Source organism: Monodelphis domestica, chromosome 2 (genome assembly GCF_027887165.1).
Source record: "Monodelphis domestica isolate mMonDom1 chromosome 2, mMonDom1.pri, whole genome shotgun sequence".
Classification (NCBI taxonomy): domain Eukaryota; kingdom Metazoa; phylum Chordata; class Mammalia; order Didelphimorphia; family Didelphidae; genus Monodelphis; species Monodelphis domestica.
The window spans coordinates 292,029,788-292,053,424 of NC_077228.1; the positions used below are offsets into that span (position 1 = coordinate 292,029,788).

Sequence of the window (23,637 nt, forward strand, 5' to 3'; positions counted from 1 at the left end):
ATCAAATATTTATACAGAATAATGGTGAAGCCCCTTTATCCTCTAGTCACTCTCCAATTTGTCAGTGATCTTCATGAAACATAACACCTGTATTAAGGGGTTTGCAAAAATGCAAGAAGAAGTTGCAAGGCCAACATTCCACTTGGAACTCCCAGGACCTGGGACTAGACAGAGAGAGACAATTACTGAAAAATCAGTTAGCAGTTGGTGCTGGACTTCATAGGAGAAAGAAGGTGTGTCCTGCTTGCTCTCAAGAAACTCAGTGGGTAGCTGTTTGGTATTCCATGGGTGGACCTAGGAAAAGCCATTTAGTTCCTTCTCTGTGACTGTCTTGAGATTCCTGCCTGCTTCCTGCTGATTATAATATACAGAGAAAGTGGATTTCTACTGGAGGTGCTGACATCTCTCTCTGGAGCAAAGGAGGACTCTTGTTGTGAGATTCCCTTTGGGCCCTGGTTGTCTTTCCCTTACAAAATCTCTCTCCAATTTAAATGCCCCTTTTATTAGTTAAGTTTAGATTAGAAAACTTAGTGTGTTAATATCTGGGGTAGTAGTAAGTTGGTTCCAGATCCCCTTCCATTCCCTTGTCCCATCAGTTAATAAACTTATTATATATATATATGTACATAGTTAGTGTAATCCCTTCTGTTTAACTTCCCTCTAACATACCCCAAAGAGAATACAATTCTCTAGATATAGAATAACCAGGTCAAATTAGAATGGGACTATCCACTACTTAGTCCTTTATTCTCTGCCTCTCAACAGTCTAAGATCACATTAGCTGTTGTTTTTTATTTTTTTAATTTGGCAACCATACTTTTTTTTTCTTTTGGGGGGAAATATTTCACTAAAATACCATATCTTTTCAGACAAACTGCTCTCCATAGCTAAAGCTATGGTTTTTCCAGTAGCAATGTATGGCTATAAGATTTGGATTATCAGGAAAAAACTGTGCTCAGAATCAAAGCTTTTGAACTGTGGTGCTAGAGAAGACTTTGAGAGTCCCTTGGACAGCAAGGAGATCAAACCAGGCCATATTTAAAAGACATCAACCCACACTATTCATTGGAAGGGCAAATATTGAAGCTGAAGCATAAACACTTTGACCACATAATGAGAAGACAGGACTCAATGGAAAATACCCTGATGCTAAGAGACATTGAAGTCAAAAGAAGAAGAAAATGGTATCATAGAAGCATCAAAAATGAACTTGGACAGAGTTTATGAGAGAGTAGAGGATAGAAGGTATGCGGGATGCTATGGTCAATGGGGTTATAAGGAATCAGACATGACTGAATGACAACAACAAATGGAGTACCTCATCACTAAGAAAGATGAATACTCTCTTGAAGAAATGAGACATAGTTCTTGGGAGATTGGGTGGAGAATGACGGGAATAAAGATTTATTAGGAGTCAGGCACTGTCCTAAGCATTTTACAAATATTATCTTATTCAACCTTTGCAATTATCCTAGGAGGTAGGTTCTATTAATACTCTGAATTTAAAGTTGGAAAAACTGAGGAAAACAGAAATTAAATGACTCTTTTAGAATCACAGAATTGGTAAGTGCCAGAGGCTGGATTTTACTTTGAGACCAGTACTCTATCCAGCTAGCTGCTGTGTAATTGGAAATCTTGTGCCTTTGAACTAAATTTTCCAGGAGCTCACTGACTTCTTGTCATTATGTGCTGACATAGACAGAAAATAAATTGGGGGGGAATTCTGCGTCTAGGCCTCTTTCCTTCCTAGGTCAGGACATTGGTGGAGCAGGCTGTTTGAATAGGTAGATTGCCCATGGGCACATGGTTTTATTTTGTTACCTTTTTATTTTTTTACTTCTAGTGATCATTAATAAATCTTATAAAATATAATATTTTAAATTATTATACATTAATTTTAATTTTTACATGAACCCACTGCCTAATGACTTGGGTATCAATAGCCAATCATGTCTTATTCTTAAGAGTATTCCATCAGCTCCTAGCTCAGTCTTATACATAGTTTTAGAATTGGAGTTCAATATGAAGAATAAGGTACTAACAATGACAATTGTCCAAAAGTGGAATGGAGAAAGGATACCTCTCCTTGGAGGTTCTCAAGCTGAATGACCACTTCTCAGGAATGTTATTGAGGAGATTCCTTTCCAGGTCAAGGTTGAACTAGACGTCTAAAGTCCCTTCTGATTGAGGCATTCTACAATCTCAGTCATAATTGGCAATTTTGGTGCCCAAGGCAAGTTGTACAAGATGTTATCCAGATAATAAGCATGCTTTTAAATCAACTGTAAGAGGAAATCCTGACACTGATATCATATCACAGGGGAGACTCCAGAGCATCATGTTTATGAGGGGGAAGACATGCAAAATTGGACCTATTGTGAGGAGAGAACATTTTATCTATTTGTGGGTAAAAGAGAATATCACCAATAATACAAAGCTACTTCACAGGAGACTTATTTTTGTTTGGTTGTTTCAGTCATGTCTGACTCTTTGTTAACCTCATTTGGGACTTTCTTGGCAGAAACACTAGAGTGGTTTGCCATTTCTTTCTCTGGCTCATTTTATAGATAAAGAAATGGAGGCAAAAAGAGTTAAGCAATTTGTCTAAGGTCACATAGATAGTAAGTGTCTAAGGACAGATTTGAACTCTAGAAGATGAGTTTTCCTGACTTCAGGACTGGTGTCCTGTCCACCTAGACACCTAGCCAGGGTAAGAAATAAAATATCTGATATCTTCCTATTTTAACTAATTATTTATGGTAACTAGTTTCTACAATACTGAAAGTTTTATGAAATATTAATGCAAATAAATTAAAAATTACTTACCCTTTAAAAGCATTGTTTTAGATTTTTTTCCTTCAGATTTTGGCATAGCCCATTATCCAGTTCTAGTTATTGCTTTGTGTAATTCGAGTCAAAAAAAGACTCTCAGGATATATTTGTTGAATGAAATAGGGTCAAAGATGAGGAAATCACTTTGGTCCCACTACTCTGTTATTCAGTTCAACAGGACACATTGTTATCAAAGGCAAAGATCTTTTCAGACAGCCATCTTCTGAAATTTTCAGTCCTTTGCCATTTTATAAACAGGAAAATGGTGACCCTAAACTGCAGACTCAAAGCACCAGCAGTAACTTAAGAGTAGAGAAATAAGATTTCTCATCTTTGGTTTAAGAACCTGTCTGTCTTTGACTTTGAGTAACTTCCTTATCTCCTCTGATTTCATTTTCCTGTCTGGGAATTAAGAAGGGAGGAAGAGGAAAGTGAAGAATATATTGACATCACAAGCAAAGAACAAACTAGAATGCTCTTGCCTGGCCACATTTTGATGACAAATACTATTATTTCTTGAGCCATTCAATAATGACATCCATATTAACCCTGTCACTCAAGTTACAAAAAGCTCTATGTTTATTTATGGACAGATCTTGCAAAGTCACACTCAAGCACAAAGATGGATGGGGTATCATAATAGTGATTGTTAGTGTTCAAGAGTTCCAGTTGTTTCTCTTAGTTACCTCTTATTTGCATTTTCATTGCAAAGACATTGGAGTGGTTTGTCATTTCCTCCTCCAACTCATCTTACAGATGGCAGAGGCAAATAGGGTCTACTGACTTTCCCACTGTCACACAGCTCTGAAATGACTGAGGCCAGATTCAAACTCAGGTCCTCTTGACTCTTGGTCCTACATTCTTTCTCCTTTACCACCTAACTTGAGTAGTTTATCTATCTATCTATCTATCTATCTATCTATCTATCTATCTATCTATCTATCTATCCATCTATCTAGTCTCTCTGTGTCTGTGCTGTCTATCTATATCTATATCTGTCTATCTATATCTTTAATTCTACCTCTCATTCTTTATTTTAAAATAGGGAAGTGGAGAGAGGCACTTTTCTATCCTGTCTTCTTTTGCTGAACACTTCTAACTCCCTGACTGATATATGTAATAAAAGGAAGGCAGGAAGGAAGGAAGGAAGGAAGGAAGGAAGGAAGGAAGGAAGGAAGGAAGGAAGGAAGGAAGGAAGGAAGGAAGGAAGGAAGGAAGGAAGGAAGGAAGGAAGGAAGGAAGGAAGGAAGGAAGGAAGGAAGGAAGGAAGGAAGGAAGGAAGGAAGGAAGGAAGAAAAAAAAGAGAAGGGAGTATGGATGATAGAGTTTAGGTAGCTTGTCTAGATGAGTCAGAGCTTGTGTTTAGCTAGAATTCAGTACTCCAAGTCTAACAGATCTCTTCCAAGTATTCACTTGTGTATAATAGAAATAGGATTGGGTAGATAGATAGTATAGTGGATGGAATTCTGGTCCTAGAGTCAGGAAAACTCATCTTTCTGAGTTCAAATATGTCCTCAGACATTCACTATAATGTGTCCCTTGGCAAGTCACTCAACCCTGTTTACCTCCATTTCCCCATCTGTAAAATGAGTTATATAAGGAAATGACAAACCACTCTAGTATCTTTGTCAAGAAATCCCAAATACAATCATGAAGAGTCAGACATGACTGAAAAATTACTGAACAACAGGGATAGAACTAGATTTGATCAACATAGGGTATTCCCAAAGGAGAAAATTTCCTATTTCAATGCAGATCTCTATTTTCTCTGCAATTTGTAATCTTACAAAGTTACTTAGACTAAAAAGAGGCTGGACAACTTAGACAAGTAAGTTTAGAGTCACACAGCCTGTATGGGTCAGAAATGGGATTTGAATTCAGGTCTTCCTAACCTGAGGTCAGCTCTGTCTCTCTCTACAGTGCCATGCTGAAAAGTATATATTTTGGACAGTAAATGCCATAGGACTTTATAGAAGGAAGGCTGGAATAAGCAGGCAAGGCTATGTGGAGTTGGGAGTGAAGAACTGAAGCTGGCCCTTGAAATAGAGGTAACATTGGGATGGGCACAAGATATTTCAGACAGTTTTCTCTAAGACTGTGAAGGCAAAACCAATTTTAACAATGGAGAAAGGACATGAAATCTCACTTTATTCACTATTCCCCTACCTGTTGTATAATTTTTTACTCCAACATTCTCTGTCAGGGAGCAACCCAACTTTTAGTCATGCCATATAATGCTATTGGGGAAGCGAATTGTTCTCCATGGTACCCCCAGGGACTAGACTGGAAGGAAAACTTCCTTCATATCCTGAAACCTTTCCTGAGTACCACCAAAGAAGTCAAGACTATTTTTGCCTTGTCTTAAGAAAGAAAAAAAATTAAATGGCATATGAGGTAGTCCCTGGTTTCTATCTTTAGACTCAAGAATGGGAGTATAGGCTATTTTTCTTTTCTTTCTTTTTTTTTAGTCTCTCCATTTTAATCAATCAAGAAAGTTCATATATGTTCATACAGTTAGAGCTAGAAAGGAGTTTAGAGGGTATCATGACCAATATCCTTCCCACCCACAACCATACACACACATTTTTTAAATGAAGAAACTGAGAAACAGAGAGTTTAAGTGACATTATTAAGAGTCTGAGTTGAGAATTGAACACAGGTCTTTCTGACTCAAGGTCCCTATCTACTTTGTTATAATGCTTCTCTAGTTTTTATTGAGCATTTATCATATGGGTTTATTAAAAAAAAAACATTATATTCTAGCATCAGTTCTAAGATAGAAGAATGGCAAGTGCTAGGCAATGATTCGTGACTTGTCCAGTGACCCGCCCAGGGTCACATAACTAGGAAGTGTCTGACACTAGCTTTTAATACAGGTCCTCTCTACTCCAGCTCTGGTGCTTTATCCACTCTCCTATCTAGCTGCCCCTATAGGTATAGTTTTAGAGAAATGATAAAAGACCTATGTATAAATATTAATACGTCCTGGAATATGAGAACTAGAAAGGTCCATAGAGATCATTAGGGTGATAGGATTTAGATCTGGATGGTACCTCAGAGATCATCTAGTACAATCATTCATTTTACTTATGGGGAAACTGCTCCTTAAAGCAGAGAAATGATTGTTACAAGGTCACACAGATAGAAAATTACCAAGCCAAGACTTGAATCTGTGAGTACAAGTTAAGTGTTCTCCCCATTCTAGGCTTTTTGGTACTATACTCATTGGTTGATCTGACACATTAATTTGTGCTAATGATGAACCATTTCTAGGTCTGCTATCTTCTTTCCAATCATCTCATTTATCCTTTAATAGGGGTCTTCAGTCTCTTTCCCCCAATGAATGATGCTATTGATGTCAACTTTAAACACCATGACAGGCTTGCAGAAGGAGGAGGGGTTTTCTTTGTTTTTTGTTTTTATTTTTAGCTAGGAGGTTATTTGGTGACACATCACAAAGTGCACCATTCAGATCTACCTATGCAGAGAAGCTATTTTGGGTTGGAGGACCAGATTTGGGGAAACCAAGAACACAGTCATTGAGAAAGACTATTATAGGTTCCAAGACAGACCACAATTTCCAATACTACAGCAGAATGGACTGTTAATGGAATATGTTAAATGTAGGTTTTCTTCTCCTTTTTCCTTTTCCTCTCCTTTCCCTACTCTTCTCCTCCCCCTTTTCTCCTCTCCCTCCCTCCTCTTCTCTCCCCTTCCCTCCTGTCCTGTCTTCCCCTCTCCTCTCTCCTCCTCAGCTTTCCTCTTTTTCTCTCCTCTCCTTTCCCCTCTCTTCTCCTCATCTTCCCCCTCCTCTCTGTTTTCTTTTCAATGTTCCTTCTTCTATCCCTATCTCTCTTATCCCTGTCTCTCTTTCTACCTGCTTCCCTCCCTTCATCTCTCACTGTGTCTAGCAAAGAATTAAACTCTTTTTCTGAAAAGAGGCAGAGGCACAAAAGAATTAGAGGTTCCATAGTCAGTGGCTTCAGAAAGTGAATTTTCCTCTCTATAAAATGAGATGATGGGGACAACTAGGTGGCTCAGTGGACTGAGAGTCTGGCCCAGAGACAGGAGGTCCTGGGTTCAAATCTAGCCTCAGACATTTCCTAGCTGTGTGACCCTGGGCAAGTCACTTAACCCCCATTGCCTAACCCTTACCATTCTTCTGCCTTAGAACCAATACACAGTAATGATTCCAAGACAGAAGGTAAGGGTTTAGGGAAAAAAATGAGATGGCAATGGCCGTCTATCTTACAAGATTGTTGGAGGACCAAATAAGACTCTACATGCAAAATCACTTTGTAGATAGCCCCAGTGCAAGAGGGGATTTTGCTACAATTATCAGGGAATAGGTGAGGCAGGTGGCCTTTTGTCATTCTTTGTACCTCCAGCACTTAACACAGTGCTGGGCAAATAATGGGCATTTAGTAAATGCTTATTGCCTGATTGGGTGATGAACTGAATGGATTGCAATCCCAAGCAATTCTACTTTGGAAAGGCAAACTTAAAACCATATTCTGTTTAGAGTAGTTCAGAATCTCTTCCAATAAGAATGATGACCTTGTAATTAGGAAATATTTAGTGAAATATTTAAAAAATAAAAACAAGACTTTTCCCCCCTTTCATCCTGAGGAGATAGAATGTTCCATGAGGAAGTGGTATCATCATTTATGGTACCAAGTCTTGGCACCCAGATGTGCAGCCTGAAAACCTCAAATCTCAGGATGTTACCTTCCCTTGCATCAGTGGAAGTCTTATGAGGAAGATTTAGCTTTGCCATTTTTAATGAAATAATCTGTGACTTGCACATGTAACTTCATGTTTATTTGAAACAAGCAAAAAACACAAAGCTAATTTAACAGATTTTCCTTACACCCCCTCCTATTTAATTTTGATTTGCCTTGAAATAGCATTCAACCTCAGTATTGCGTCAGGGTATCCCAGTCTTATCAGATTAAGGCAGAACATTTGTTTGTATACAATGGGGTCACATTTTCCAAAACATATCCAACATGTGTGTTAGTTTGATAACATTTTATCCTCCTTTCTCCCACTGTAATTCCCTGGGGACTTTTAACCTTTGAGCAAGAGATTTCCATCTTCATAAAAATGGAAAGTTCCTAAATCTACTCTTATCAATCCATCTCTCTACTTGAATATACCCTTCAGTGGGTTTTCCCTTAGTCTTGCCAAAATGAGGCTTACAAATGCATTGCAGCCTTAAAAAACAAAACAAAACAAAACAAAACGACACCCTCATCTTCCAGTCTTAGAATCAACACTGTGTATTATTGGTTTCAAGGCAAAAAAGTGGTAAGAGCAAGGCAATGGAGGTTAAGTGACTTGCCTGCCATAACATAGCTAGACCGTGTCTGAGGCGAAATTTGAATCCAGGACCTCCCATCTCTAAGTCCTGGCTCTCAATTCATCGAGCCACCTAGCGGTCCCCAACCTTTATTTTTTTTTTTTAAGACATATGCAATGACTTAATAGAGGACATCAGAGAGATTGTTAGCCACGGTGTGCCTACTGTCCTTAGTATTCTACTGAAACTGAACTCTCAAACGATATAAACAATGATTGGCAAATACAGTGACTTCTTTTCAACCCTCATTTTTAACCCTCTTCTAAATGTGCAGACTGAGTGAAACTTTGCTACAGAGAGCCTGTGTGGGCAGTAGGGGAGAATTGTTCCTCTAGCCCCGTGACTGCTGACTTTTTATGGTTCTCTACTGGTCATCATTGCTGCACAACACAACCATCTTCTGGGATACCATATAGATAGCCTATAAACAAAGCTCCCTCTCCTGGAGTCCACCTTCCTCTCTAATCACTATGGCAGCAGGGGATACAGCCTTTGAAGAATGTATCACCTTCTCCAAGTGTAACTTTATCTATGGCTGCTAACAGCAAATCCCAGGAGACCTTGCCTTACTCATCCACTCCCAAATGAACTTTTCCCAAGAGTCAAGATTCCTAGTTGCAACTCCCTCTTTTCCTTCTTAAATTATTTCCTCCCTCTACAATAGCTTGGTTTTTCTCCATGCCTCTAGGATTATTTCTTTTCTAGCTCTTTCCATGGCTCCTCTTCTTAGGCATGTCTCCAAACTGTGGTCATTCTGGGTTACTGTCCTAATAACCTTTCCTTTTAAAAATTTACCCACTTCCATGGCTTCATCAAGAAATTCAATGAGAATTATCTCTAGATTTATATTTTTGGCCATGACCTCTCTTTCAAGTACTAGCCTTGTATATCCAAGGATGTGCTAGATATTTTCACTTGGAACATATTCTTTCATTACTTCTGCTTTTGGAAAGTGAATTTAATCCATCTACAATATGGGGAGTAGCTCAGAATTCCTTCCAATGAGGAAAAAATCACCTTGACATTGGAAAATATTTCATGTAAATTTAATTGATTTTTAAAAATGTATAGCCTCAACATGTCTAACACTCAGGTCACCATCTTTCCTCTCAACTGACTTCTTCAGGCTTCTAAAGTCCTGTCAAAACCACCATAATTGGGGTAGCTATGTGACTCAATAGATAGAAAGTCAGGCCTGGAAACAAGAGTCAAAATCTGGCCTTAGAGACTTTCCTAGCTATGTGACCCTGGGCAAGTCACTTAACCCCCATTGCCTAGCCCTTATTCTTCTTCTGCCTTACAGTCATTGGTTTTAAGACAAAAGGTAAGGGTTTTAAAAAACACCATCATTTCTTCTAAACTTCAAGATTTTTTTATTTCTCCCCTTCCCTTGTTCCCCATATCCAATTAATCACTGTTATGTCAATTCTTCTTTTATAATATCCTTCTTCTTTTTCATTCTAACTGCTGCTACTCTGGTTCAGACCATTCTCACTCTTTATAACTTAAGATTCAATAGCTTCCTAATTCCTGTCTCTTCTCCCCTCAAATCCTTCCTGCATATTGCTCTATAGGTTAAACTTTCTAAGATACCATCTTTAAAACCCACGTTCAAAAACCTTTAATGACTCTCCACTACCTAATATATAAAGTCTATTTTAGCATTTAAGGTACTCCACAGTCTAGCCCCAACTTCCTTTTCCAGTTGGATCTCCTATTTCTTTCTTGTATACCGTTCCAGCCAAATTTATCTACAAAATGAGATGTAGTAATAAGACAAGGTATAGAAGAAAGTCTAGACTTCAAATCAGAAGATATTGTCTCTGCTTTGACACTAACTGTTCAACCCTGCACAAGTTATTTGACCTCTCTGGACCTCAGTTTCTTCATCTGGAAAATGAAAGAATTAGAGCAGATGATGATGGGTAAATTCTCTTTTAGATCTGAAAGTCTATGATTCTCTACCTTTTGAATGCCTCTGTATGGATTTTTACAAGTAGTAGGCACTCAGTAAGTGCTTCTTATCTCTAATGTTCTTTGCAGGACCAAGTCAGCGCAAAAGCAAAATAAGTGATGAACTGCCATTTAGCCATAGAATTTTAGCGGTGCTCAAATTTATACCACCAGCATAATTTTCAATTAAAAATGCTTCCATCAATATATATTGCTTCTAAGATTAGAAGATAAGTGATAGGATCATAGATTTGTAGCTAGAAGATGTCTCAGAGATCATCTGGTCCCATCCCTTCATTTTGCAGAAAAGAAAACTAAGACCTTGGAAAGTAATGACATGTCCAAGGTCAAAAAGGCAGTGGCTTAGAAGGGCTGAGATTTTAACTCAGGCCCTCTGACTTAAGACAAAACTTTTCCTACTTTGCTCTATTGCCTTCTCATAGATTAAGTCTCCCCTTACCCCAGGAAATGGGAAGTAAAGATGTTACAGGCGACCTTGAATTTAATTTGTTATACGAGAATCATTTGGCACTCTTTGATCATATCCTGTTTACTGAGAACATTTAATCTGATTTCGTAAAAATATGCAAGTAACAGGGATCCAAAGTGACAAGGATGAAGTCAGTGCAGGACATGGGGCTCTCCTTCCTTTTAACAAGTCCTGGGTGGGGCTGACAAGACTTTTTCCTTCTTAGGCTATCTTCCACCAACTAGCTCTTGCCAAAGTTTGCAACTGCTATTTTGGTGGCTTATGGTAAAATGATTGAGATGATCAAGGGTGCTTCCCAGTCCATTGGGTAGTACTGAGAGGGCACATTTACATCAAAAAGGAATTATCGTTTATTTCAGGTAAATGCCCTTGGGAGAAGTCCCCTTTGTCTCGAGGCTCTTTTGATCCCATAGAAAATGGCAAAATCTGTCTGACATTATTTATTCTTCCTAGATCTTTATAGTAGACTGTGAATCTTATCTACTGTGACTTCTCCATCCCTAAGCCAAATAAGAAGAGATTTAATTATCTGAATATCTGCTGTCCACTTATTTAACTGGGTTCTTGAGTTTACTTCTCAAAATGGTATCTAAAAAGTGAATGATGGAAAGTGATGGCTATAATGAATAAAACCCCACTAAATTTGGAGTAAAGAATGCAGTTTAAATCTTATCTCTGTCACTTATGAATTTCATGAATCCAGACAATTCATCTCATATTTCTGAGCCTCAGTTTCTTTATCTGTAAAATAAGGATGATAATACTTGTAGTTTCTCTCCCATTAGGTTGTTGTATAAAAAAGGGCTTTGTAAGTTTTAAAATTCTTTGTACACCTGAGATAGTGATAATAATAAGTACAAAGTGATAATCAATATGGCTATTATTATCAGTGATGATGATGATATCTCAGTTCAAGAGTAAGAGTTTTCAAGGAGAATCAAGGAAAGAAAATCACTTACATAACTCATGTTTAGTGTATATTACTGGATAGAAGTGTGTAAAGTATGGGGAAAAAAGGGGGGCACATAGCCTGACTTAATTGTTAGAGAGTCAAAGTCAAGAAGACCTGGGTTCAACTTCCATATCTGACATATTGAAATGATAAAACTATAAGCATCCACTGTGTTGCCAATTCCATGATAGGTATTAAGGAGGATAAGAAAACAATTCATGTGTGTGTGTGTGTGTGTGTGTGTGTGTGTGTGTGCACTATCTATCTGTCTGAATGATACAGGATCTAGAGTTGGAAAAGACCTTCAGGGTCATCTAGTAACTAACCAAAGTGGCAGGATTTAAACCCAAGTCTCTGACTTCAAGTTCAGCATTTCTTCAAAGGACTTAGTTAGGTCTTATAAAGAACAAGAAAATATGAGCAAAAAAGAACAATGTGCAAGTCATACTCCTCTAGAGGCAATTGTCACTTGTTTCCAAAAAAATTCTGTGCCCCTTTCTCAATGCAATCCACACACACCTTCTCTACTTAATCAAAGATGATAGCTCCAGCCTGCATTGAGATTTTAGACCTGTTATTTTTCTTAGATAGAACTTCCATCCCATGTCTCATGTTTTACTCCATGACTGAATTGCAGAACTGAATTGAGGCAAGAAAGATCCAGTTTTGTCTTTTTATTTCTGAAAACACTTTGTTTTTCAACGTTTAAACTTTTTTATTGATTGATTAAATTGTAAATATAAATTTTTATAGTTAGAATGGAAATGGGATGAGAGATCATCAGTTCTATACCTGATTCAATGTCTCCCACAAATTTTTTAAAATCTTTTTTTATTTGCATTAAAGTTCCTAGCTCTCTCCCTCTCTTCCTTTCCTCCCCACACTAGAGACGGCATCATTTGCAAAACAATATATGTATATCTAAAACTATGTCTTGCTTCTTTTTGTCTTTCAGTTCTTTCACTGGAGATGGATATTCACAAGATATTCTTCAAACAATATTTGTTGCTGTATAGAATATTCTTTTGGTTCTGCTCATTTCCCTCTTCATAATTTCATGTAGGCATTTTCATTAAAAAAATTAACCTGCTTGTCATTTCTTAAAATGCAGTAATATTCCATTGCAATCATATGCCACAACCTGTTTGGCCATTCCCTAGTTGATAGGAATTCCCTCAGTTTCCAGTTCTTTGTTACCATAAAGAGAGCTGCTACAAATATTTTAGAACATATAGGTTCTTTTCATTTTTCTCTGATCACCTTAGGAAATAAAAATTGGTGGGGGCAGCTGGTTGACTCAGTGGATTGAGAGCCAGACCTATAGGTAGGAGGCCCTGGGTTCAAATTTGACCTCAGACACTTCCTAGCTGTGTGACCCTGAGCAAATCACTTAACCTCCATTGCCTAGCCTTTACCACTCTTCTGCCTTGGAATCAATATGATTCCAAGATAGAAGGTAAGGGTTTAAAAAAATTGGTGTTGCTGGATCAAAGCAAATAATATGTTACCTCTCAGATTTGTAGGTAAGAGAAGAATTTAGAAAGTTTTCTGACATGTAAAATGGATAATTTTGATTACATTAAGTTAAAAAAGGATTTGTGCAAATAAAACTAATGTAACCAAGACTAGAAGGAAAGCAGGAGATGGGGGAGGGGGGGACAGCATATTATAAAACAGTTTCTTGAATAGAGGTTGCATATCAAAAACACATAGAGAATTTTGTCAAATTCTTAAGAATATGAACCATTTCCCAATTGCAAATACTTTTGAAGTCTTCCCCTCTGCAACCCAACTAGAAGCATGGTTGTCAGAGACTGACCTGCTGAGAAATCCTCAACACTGGGGTGGTACAATAGAAATAACACTGGTTCCAGAATCAGATGACCTTAATTCAAATCCTATCCCTGCCACTTATAGTTGGAGTGGTCTTGGTCAAGTCACTAATCTCCTAGACCTCAGTTTCCTCATCTGTAAAATGAGAGGAAGATTTAGACTAGATTCACCCCTGACATCTCTCCTGACTTTAGGTCTACAATACTATGATGAAACTCCTTTCATTACCTAATCACCTGTGACTACTTAGTCAGTCCAAAGAAAACCTTAAATGACTAATTCACCACAAATATAGTCTCACAGACAGGAAATGCAATGCATTCCAGACCTATGATTTCATCGGTATAGGGAATTCCTAGTGTTGAAACTGCAGATGAGCAAACTTGATTATAATTAGTAGTCCTAGAGAGCAGCTTAAGACACCTACTCCTTAGTGATTTGCCCATGGTTTCACATCCATTATGAGTCCAAGGTAAGATTTGAACTCATAACTCCAGGCACATGAATCTATCCACTAAATAGCGCTGCCTTCCATACACTGTGTGGTGTATTTGGTTCAAATCATCTCCTCCCAGAGAGGTCATAACAAAATTAATAAAATAAAACAAATCAAAGGGGAATCACTTCTAAAATGAGTGGCTCTTTTGCTCAGTTTTATGCTGAAAACCACTACTTATTATTTACAAACTGTGTGATCATGGGGAAATCACTTTCCTCTCTCAGTCTCAGTTTCCTCCTGCAGAAAATGAAGGAGTTTGAATACATAGTATCCCTTCTAGGGGCAACTATCAGTAGCACAGTGGATGGAGTGCTGGGCCTGGAGTTGGGAGGATCTGGGTTCAAATTTGATCTCAGATACTTTCTAGCTGTGGGATTCTGGGCAAGTCACTTAACCCCATTTGCCTAGTGCTTGTACTAAGACAGAAAGTAATGGTTAAAACAACAACAACAACAGCAAGACAAAAAATAAATGAACAATATCCCTTCTAGCTGTACATCATAGGATTCATTGGTCTAATGATCCCTCTTAGGCTCTCTCAAGAAGAAAAAGACAAATAACAGGGATTCACCTTACCTGTCCAACACTGTCTCTGGGACAAATCAATTTCTTAATCGTGCGGCTTTCAGTTAAGATGTCATTTGCTTTGCTTCCTCATCAGAGGAAATCACACTCAGTAGGAATACTTTGTAGAAGTCATGGCTGCAAGTTTCAGCAGTAAAAATTTCTCCAGCAAAAGACCAATTTCAACTGGGTGTCTCCCCTGGCTGTGTGGCCAGCTCTCCAGCTTTCACCGAGCTATGGAAGAGAGCTCAAGAGCTGTCTGGAAAACAAGAAGCCATTTCCTGGCCCCCTTCTCCGGATGGTGTGTGCAATTTTGCTCACGCCTATGGGAAGTCCTTTGGGTTCTTCTTATCTGCAAAACTTCTTCCACTGAGGGGTTCAACTTGTTCGGCTGATGTCCCTAGTCTTTACTTTTCCTCTCTCGAAGTAAAATGTCTAAAGAATGAAACCCAGACCAACCAAAGAGGGCTGGGCTATGGCTCAATGGAGGATGCTTAGAGTCATGATGCCTCCTAACTTTGACTCGGATTTCCAGGAGGTAGAAAGAGGAAAAAACAATGAGAAAGCAAAGCTGGCTGGCTGCCCTATGCTCACACATAAACTTGTTCACTGTGCAAGTCACACAGAATAGCAAGATAGAGGAGGAAACGCTCAGGAATCATTTAGTCCTGCTCCCTTTTCTAGGTAGTGACCCCTATACGACAGCAGAAGAATGGGGTCTTTTCTTTGAGGTCTGCAGGGAAGAGACTAGAAACTGCCTGGGATCTCAAAAGATCAATTAATTTCTCACCAGTGATATTTAATGATGAGAAGGTTCTATGGTAAAAAGTTGGTAAATTTCCATTAATTTGTGTGCTTTTTTGTTGGTTTTAAAGAAGTTGAGTCTAAATCATCAAATCAACCTTATATGATAGATGAGAAATTCAAGATCCAGAATTATGAGGTCATTTGTTCAAGATCATAGCCAAGTTAGTTTCTGGGGCATTCGTTTGTTGGATGAGAGATGATTTCAGAAGTGAAACTGTTACCCCAAGAACATATATTTAGAGAGGCAGGGGCTTTCAATGACAAAGTTCTAGAATTTCAAAAAAGCAAAGAGATCTTAGATGTTGTCTGATCCAACTACCTCATTTTATGGAGGAAGAAGCTAAAGCTAAGAGGGAGGAAGTGACTTATCCAAAGTGATACCCATTAAGGTTGTGTTAGGGTCTGGAAAAGAACCAGGGCTATGCTGGTAATTTTTTTATGTCAATATAATTTTTAATACTTTTTTTTCTGATTTTGTGATCTATGTTCTATTCCTCTATCCCCAAGATGGCAGGTTATATGATAAAAGTTATACAGGTGCTAAATATAAATGTTCATGTTTATCATATTGGGGAAAATGGCACATGTTGCTTATGCAAGAAAAAACTCATGAAGGGGATAGAGAGAATGGCATGCATCAATCTGCATTCAGACTCCGTCGGTTCTTTCTTTAGTGGATCTAGTCACTTAGAGTTGTTATTCACAAGGTATCATTGTGTATTATTGCTTTTACTGTATATAACATTCTCTTGGTTCTTCTCACTTCACTTTGCAGTACTTTAGAGAAGTTTTTCCAGGATTTTTAATGCTTGTCCTACTTGTCATTTTTTATAACACAATACTATGCTATTATAATCATATACCACAACTTGTTCAACCACTCCCTGCTGGTAAATGTTTAACAACTACCTCTTGGGGACAGAGGGATGGAGAATGAACACCAGATACATTTTAAAGTTTAATATGTGTCATTAACATTTTCTCTCTCACTTTTTTATTTTTAAATCACTATCTTCTGTCTTAGAATTGACACAAGGTATTAGTTCCAAGGCAGAGAGGGATAAGAGATAGGCATTTGGGGTTAAATGATTTGCTCAGGGTCACACAGCTAGAAGTGTCTATCTCCAGTCAAATTTGAACTCAGGACCTCCTATCTCCAGACCTTGTTTTCTTTTTCGCTGAGCCATATAACTGCCTCTTATCGATTTCTTAAGTCTAGGAAATGAACAAAACAATAAATCCAGCCCTTCTTTCTAGTGTTTGCCAATTCTTGAGGTGTAAATGTTCACCCTGCATATTTAACAATCGAAAGCCAGTATAAGCTGGCTCCATCATTTCTCCAGTTTCTTAATTCCTAGTTCAATATTTCTTGGATGACACCACAGAATTGTGCATGCACATATATCCTTAGTTAAATTTCCCCATTTCTTGAATTGACTTGCTTAATATCTCCCTCTCCAATAACAAAAAAATAACAATGAAAGTTTATGGTATATAAATATAGTAAATACATTATAAATAAATACTATAGTAAATAACCCTTCTGGACTTAGGGGCAGAAGACCTAGATTTTGCTCCTGATAGTCACAAACTAGCAGCAGGACAATGAGCAAATCCCTTTACTGCTCTTAGCCTTAATTTTCAGATCTCTGAAATAAGGATGATTATATCCTGGCACTAGGAAAAGACTATCTCTTGTCTGGGAATCAAAAGACCTGAATCTGAAACTCCAGTTCCAATCCAGAAAGCATTTACTAAACAATTATTGTGCACATAACATTGGGCTAAATAATGAGCTTGGAAGGATGAAAGAAAAACCTGACTGCCCTCAAGAAGTTAATGTTCTTCTTGGATGATAGGACACTTTGGCAAATAACAAAATATTATGTCAATCGAGGAGGGAGAAATCAGGAAAGAACTGTAGGAGATGCCATGAATTGAACTTGAAGGAAGCTGGGAGATTCTAAGAATGGAGAGGAGGAGGAGGAGGATGATGATGATGAGGAGGAGGAGGAGGAGGAAAAGGAGGATAAACTTTGTTGACTCCCTTTTCTTACGACTTGTGTTGATCACCCTGGCCAAGTTGCTTAACCTCTCTATATTTCCCCATCTGTAAAATGGGGGTATACTAATATTAGCATCTGCCTACTTTAAAAGACTACTGTGAAGAAAATGTTTTATCATTCTTAAAGAATTTTAAGAAGCAAATTAGTAAATTGAATAGGTTAAATCAGCACTAAGACTTTTGAGGCACCCTATATATAAATGAGAATTATTATTATGTGATTACTTGAAAAAATTGTGAATTGTGCAGTTTAGGGAACTTCCTCTACCAAGTTTGTGTCTTAAGCGTAGAGGAATGAATGTAAGTGACCTATCCAGGGTCCCACAATGATTGGATCTGGTGAGGTCTTCTTGACTTCAAGCCCAAAATTCTATCCACTAGACAACAGCTTCCTTTATAAATGCCTAGACTCAATGGTAATTCTTATCTAGAGAAATAAAGTTCTTTATTACAATGACTTATTGTAAATATGGATCACTATTGCCAGTCACTATTAAAATACATTGAGAAGCACTGACTGAGTTGCTTAAGGACCAGAACTGTGTTAGCTTTTTTTACATTCTTTATTTCTCCTAACACAGTACCTAGAAAATTATGATGCTTAATACACTTTGTTGTTTTTGTTCAGTTGTGTTCAACTCTTTCTGTCCCCTGTCTGGAGTTTCTGTCATCTGTCTGGAGTGTTATTGGAAAAGATATTGGAATGGTTTGCTATTTCTTTCTTCAGCTCATTTTATAGATGAGGAAACTAAAACAAACAGGATGAAGTGACTTGTTCAGGGTCACACATTTAGTTTTTGTCCAATGCTGGATTTGAATTCAGAAAGATGTATTCCTGATGCCCAGCCCCATGTACCACCTCCCTGTGCCCTGGAAAGAGGTTTTAGTGATTTTTTGGTCCGATTTCCTCATTTTACACTAAGTCCCAGAACCAGAGAAGTGACTTTCTAAAGTCACACTAGCCTGAGTGGTAGACCTGGAGCTTGTTGTTGGATCTTTTTCCTCTGGGGCCCAGGGTTCTCTCCACTACACTCTTTTACCTTTCTTGGTATTCTTAATCTTTTCTTCCTCAAAGTCTTATGAATATTAAATCTGAGTTGATTATAAAAAAATATGGATAACTTTGCTTGGAAGGGGTAGGAGTGGGGAGAGAATTTGGAACACAAATTTTAAGAAAACTGATATTAAATTGTTAATACATGTAATTAGGAAAAATATTATTGGGGGAAATGAGCCAAATCTGCATAGAAATGAAATGAAAGACCATGATGGATGTCCACAAAAAGTGTATAGCCCTTTAAATAGGTCACATCTTTAATCTTCCCAAATCTCTACATGACCAGTAAGGCAGCCTGGTCTGGATGGGCACATGGATGGATGCTGATAACCTTTATGGCACAAAGACTTTGGGTCAACTCTATTTTGACGTTGCCATATTGAGGCCCAGAGAGCCCTCATCTGGCACTGACCTAACTTTACATGAGGAAGGAACCAGCAAATAATTCAGCAGTTTTTACAGTATCCAGTCTTGTTCTTATCTTTCATGTGTATATCTTGGCAAAAGCCTCTGTTAATGGGAATCAGTCATATTTCTGTGCAGCTACAGAAGCCAGGGTTTGACTTGGACACAGGGTTCCTGGACCAGTGCCATTGACACATTGACTCCACATTGTTCTGAGCATGTACATGTTTCTCTGGAATGTTTGTCTACATTGCTTTATTTCATTTTATTCTGTTTCATTTTCAGAAGATCATAGGGATAGACCTAGAAGGGACCTGGAAAACCATCTAGTTCAATCCCCTCACTTTACATAAGAAGAAATTAAGGTTCTTCCATTCCTTCTCTTCCCTTTCCTTCCCTTTCTTCTCTCTTATTCGGTCCTTTTTTTAAATTTTCCCTTCTCTATTGCATTTTCTTTTTTCCTTCTTTCCTCTACTTCCCTGCCTTCCCCTTTCCTTCCTTCCCCTCTCCAAACTTAGATCATTCATAGGATACCAGATCTATAGCTGGAAGAGCCTTTTTTTCTTTTTTTATCAAATGGAGTCCCTTATTTACACATAAGGAAGTTGAAGCTAAGAAAGATAAAATCACTTGTCCAAGTGGTAAAGTGGGGATTTGAATCAAACATTCCAAGTCTAGAACCTTTTTCATTGTACTTAGTTCTGTTTTTCCAGTGTAACTGGAATGTGAAGGTAATCTCTACCAGTATCCCTTTTCCCTCTTCTGCACAGTAGTGTCTATATGTGCAGAATATAGGGATGTACACACACAGACATTCATAAGAAGGTGGAGGAGGGAGGAAGTTAAGACTTTGTACCTGTTAGAAGTCCAAAGTATGACCAACCATGGCCAATATTTACTATGCTTCTAATCCCACCATTTCTGTCTTTCCCCTATATTTTTAGTAGAAAGAATCCAAAAGTGGGAGTCAGAGGATTTGTTTCTCATTCTTCTTTTTTTAATCTGCGCCAAGTGGGAAAACATGCCTAAGGAAGTGGAAATCTTCACTTTCACCACAAAGACTCCTGGATTTAGAAGGGATATGTTTTTGAAATTTGGCTTTTTTTTTTTAGAATCATAGGATCATAAAATCACAGAACTTTAGAATGGGAAAGGGAGTTTCCACCTGAAGGGGCTGCTGCTTTATCTTTTTGACTACTTTTTTGTCACTGTGGAAGTAACACTCAACCTAGTCCCTGACTATAGTCATCATGTCCTGGTTTACTTAAAAAAAATAAAAATAACAGGCATTTGTAGACTTTAAAAACTTGCAAAGCACTTTCTCTATGTTATTCCATCTTATTGTCTCAACAACCCAGAGAAGAAGGTTCTCTTATTTTTTTTTCCAACTTTACAGGTAGAAAAACTTATGCTAAGAGGTTAAAGTGACTAACCCAATATCACAAAGCAAATATTTGAGGTAGGATTTGAATCCAAGTCTTCCTGAATCAAAGTCCAACACTATTTATTGTGACATCTAGCTGATAAGACTAGAAGCCAAGGAAGGAAGCAGGTACCTGCCACTAGAAACCATAGTTCTTAAAGACAAGAAAAGCCTCATCTACCCCAGCAGGGCTCTGGATCCTGGGTAGCCCCACCATAGAGAAAGGATTGCTGGCACTGAGTATTCCTGGGCTTGCTGTTACACAAGCCTGTCCTTATATCCTTTCCTCCCTAACTTCTTGTTAACTTCACATGCTAGTAAGTATCTAAGGCTGGATTTGAACTCAGAAAGATGAGTCTTCCTGACTCCAGATCCAGAGCTTTATCCATTGCTTCACCTAGCTTTGATGCAGGACTCAAACTCACATTCTGAGTCTTCATAAGATTCAGGTCCTGCTAGATCTTTTTAGTACTGAGAATAACGTCACTCAAATATGTCAACTTTGACTTGGTTGCTTTATTAAGGAAACATGGCTTAATGGGAAAAGGACTAGCTTTGAGTCCCACCGGATGTAAGGAAAAACTTGACCTAAAAGAGCTAAAACATTGAAGTGGTTCATGGGTCATGGAAAGGGGAAATGGGGAAAATCTATCCTAAAAGTCTTTCATAATAGAAAACTTTAGGGACTCAGGAGCTTCTAGTTTGGCTGGTAGAGCCCCTTCATTTACTCACAGATGAGTTTGATGTGTGATAATTTGTAGGCATTAGTAGTGGACAGAATCCCTAATAGACCCTTTCTAGCCTCAAATATAGGAGCCTACCAACCAAGATCTCTAAGACTTAGTTTCCTCATCTATAAAATGAGGAGAAAAATACTTGTACAGTACTATGTACTTGGGACAGCTAGGTGACAGTGAGAAGAATGCCAGGTCTGGAGTCAGGAAGACTCATCTTTTCTGAGTTCAAATCTGGCCTCAGACACTTTAGGTGATCCTGGGCAAATCACTTCACCCTGCTTGCCTCAGTTTCCTCATCTATAAGATGAGCTGAAAAAGGAAATGGCAAACATCTCCAGGATCTTTGCCAAGAAAACCCCAAATGATATCATGAAGAATCAGACACAACTGAAAAATGACATGTGTACAATATGCCCAGTTAAGCACTGTGTGAACGTAAAAATATCTGACTTCATTACCCTATTTGAGGACATAGTGGGAAAGATTCTAGAGTGGTTTGTCACTTCCTTTTCCATTTTACTTTACTGATGAGGAAACTGAGACAAAGAGGGTTAAATAATTTGCCCAAGGTTACACAGCTAGTATGAGTAGAGCATTGTTCTTGGGATCAGAAAAGTATAGGTTTAAACCTTAGTTCCAGCATTTACAAGAAAGACCAAGGGCAAATCACTTAATCTCTCTGTCTCACTTTTCCCATCTGTGAAATGGAGATAATAATTATATCTATCTCACAAGGATAACAGTGAGACTTCATTGAGATAATAGGTGGTGAAGTTCTTTGAAAATCTTAAGTACTCTATGCATGTGAGCAATTATGAACTGAGCTCAGAAAGTATTTATTGTTGGGTTATTTAATAAATGAATAGATTTTTTTAAGTGTCTACAATGTGCCAGTTAGTTTGCTAGCCCTGGGGAGGCAACAAACTCAGTTTAGGAGATTCAAGGATTTCTAGAAGTGTGGAGCGGAAAAATCTTGGTTTCTTTCGATACTGTCCCTCCTCAAGCCAGAGCTCCTTTAGGCAAGCTCTCTCTTATTTATTGATACTACACCTCCACTGGACTGGACTTGAATGGAATCCTCAGGTCAGCAGGGCACAATGATGGGCGGCGAAGGACTGTAGCTTCCTTTATAATAGCCTACACCCATAAGATACTTTAGTCATTGCTCCCTCTCAACAAGTCAACAAATAACAAACATTCCCATCACAGCTACATGTTCAAGGAACAAACTCTCCCTTCCGCCTCCTTTTTCCTCCCTCCCCCACCCCCATTCCTTGATGTGTCTGTCTCCTTAGGACTCTGCCAGATGCAATGGCATCATGTGCTATGATGGGAAAAACTTCAGTTAGCTCCTCAGTCAGGAACAAACAGAAACCAGGACATGAGGTGAACCATGGAGCTGGAGAATGGGAAGAAGGAGAATGGAGAATTGGAAGAAACTGGGCAGAAGACCAGAATTAAGCTGAGGATATAGGGATGAAGATTTCTGAAATCACCTAAATCAGGTCAATCCCACAGAGATCTTGTTCCCTCAATGATTTTCTGCCTTTATGTGTCTTCAACCTCTATTTCAACATAACACACTACTACTCAGCCTCTGGATATGATTAAACAAACAAAACTAAGAAAAAATCCATTCTGGGATACCTGATCAGGCTTATGACCTCTAGCTTTCTCCTCCACCATCAAATCTCTAGAAAGAATAATCTATATCGTTTGACTTCATTTTACCAGTACTCGCTTACTCAGCAATCCCCTGCTCTTTGGCTTACAAATAAACCTAAATCTAGATCTGAAAAGGACTGAGGAGGTTGTTTATCATTTTCCAGATAAGAAAGCTGAAGGCTAGAGAAATGAAGTGAATTGTTCAATGTAACCCAGACCATAGGCAATAGAATTTTAGCTTCCAATCCTTGGGAAGATGTTGTTTGGTTGTTTTTCAGTTGTGTCCAACTCTTTGTAACTCTATTGGGGTTTTTCTTGGTAGAGAAGCTGGCATAGTTTGTCATTGCCTTCTCCAGGTCTTTTTACAGTTCAGGAAACTGAGGCAAATATGTTTAAGTGACTTGTTCAGTATCACATTAAGTAGCTGAAGTCAGACTTGAACTCAGGAAGATGTCTTCCTGACTCCTGGCCTGCTGCTCTATCTATTATGTCACATAACTCCTTTGAGAGTATCATACAGGGCAAAGAGTATTGACTCTGAGTTAAAGACACTGGTTTCAAATCCTGCCTATAATGGTCCCCTCTTCTGTAACCTTGGGCATGTCATTTAATTTCCTTGAGCCTCAATTTTCTCATCAAATAATAAGTGGGTGATATATAATAAGTGAATAATAAGATAAAAAATAAGTGAAATAGATGGTTTAGAGTGATAATGCTTTGAATGCAAATGAAATATTCATTTCACCATAACACAAAGTTTTATCCAAGTGATAAGTAAGGAGGGAAGAGAAGGAAGGGGGTTGTGGGAAACACTGAAAACAAATTGTTATTGCATCACATTTTTTACCTAGTATGAACCTTGAAAACACATACCAATCAGCTCACCAATGGGGTAGATTCTAGGTAATATTTCCCAGAATCCCTTGTATTAGATTGTTTAGTCAGAGAATATATTGATTGATATCAGCTTTTTGTAGATTATGAATTAGACTC

At 38.2% G+C, this 23,637-nt stretch overlaps 1 protein-coding gene across 7 annotated transcripts in view; it reads right to left on the reverse strand.

The window, feature by feature from the left end:
• Positions 1 to 23,637, reverse strand: part of ADGRF5 (adhesion G protein-coupled receptor F5) — a 159,242-nt gene that overhangs the window by 96,542 nt on the left and 39,063 nt on the right. Inside the window, exon 1 of one of the 7 annotated variants that reach the window (XM_007484030.3) lies at positions 14,498 to 15,544. The exons of the other annotated variants lie outside the window; for them this stretch is intronic. The gene's annotated coding sequence lies outside the window, so the exon portion shown is untranslated. Of the gene's footprint in view, positions 1 to 14,497; positions 15,545 to 23,637 lie in introns of those variants that run through there. 7 annotated transcript variants of the gene reach the window in all.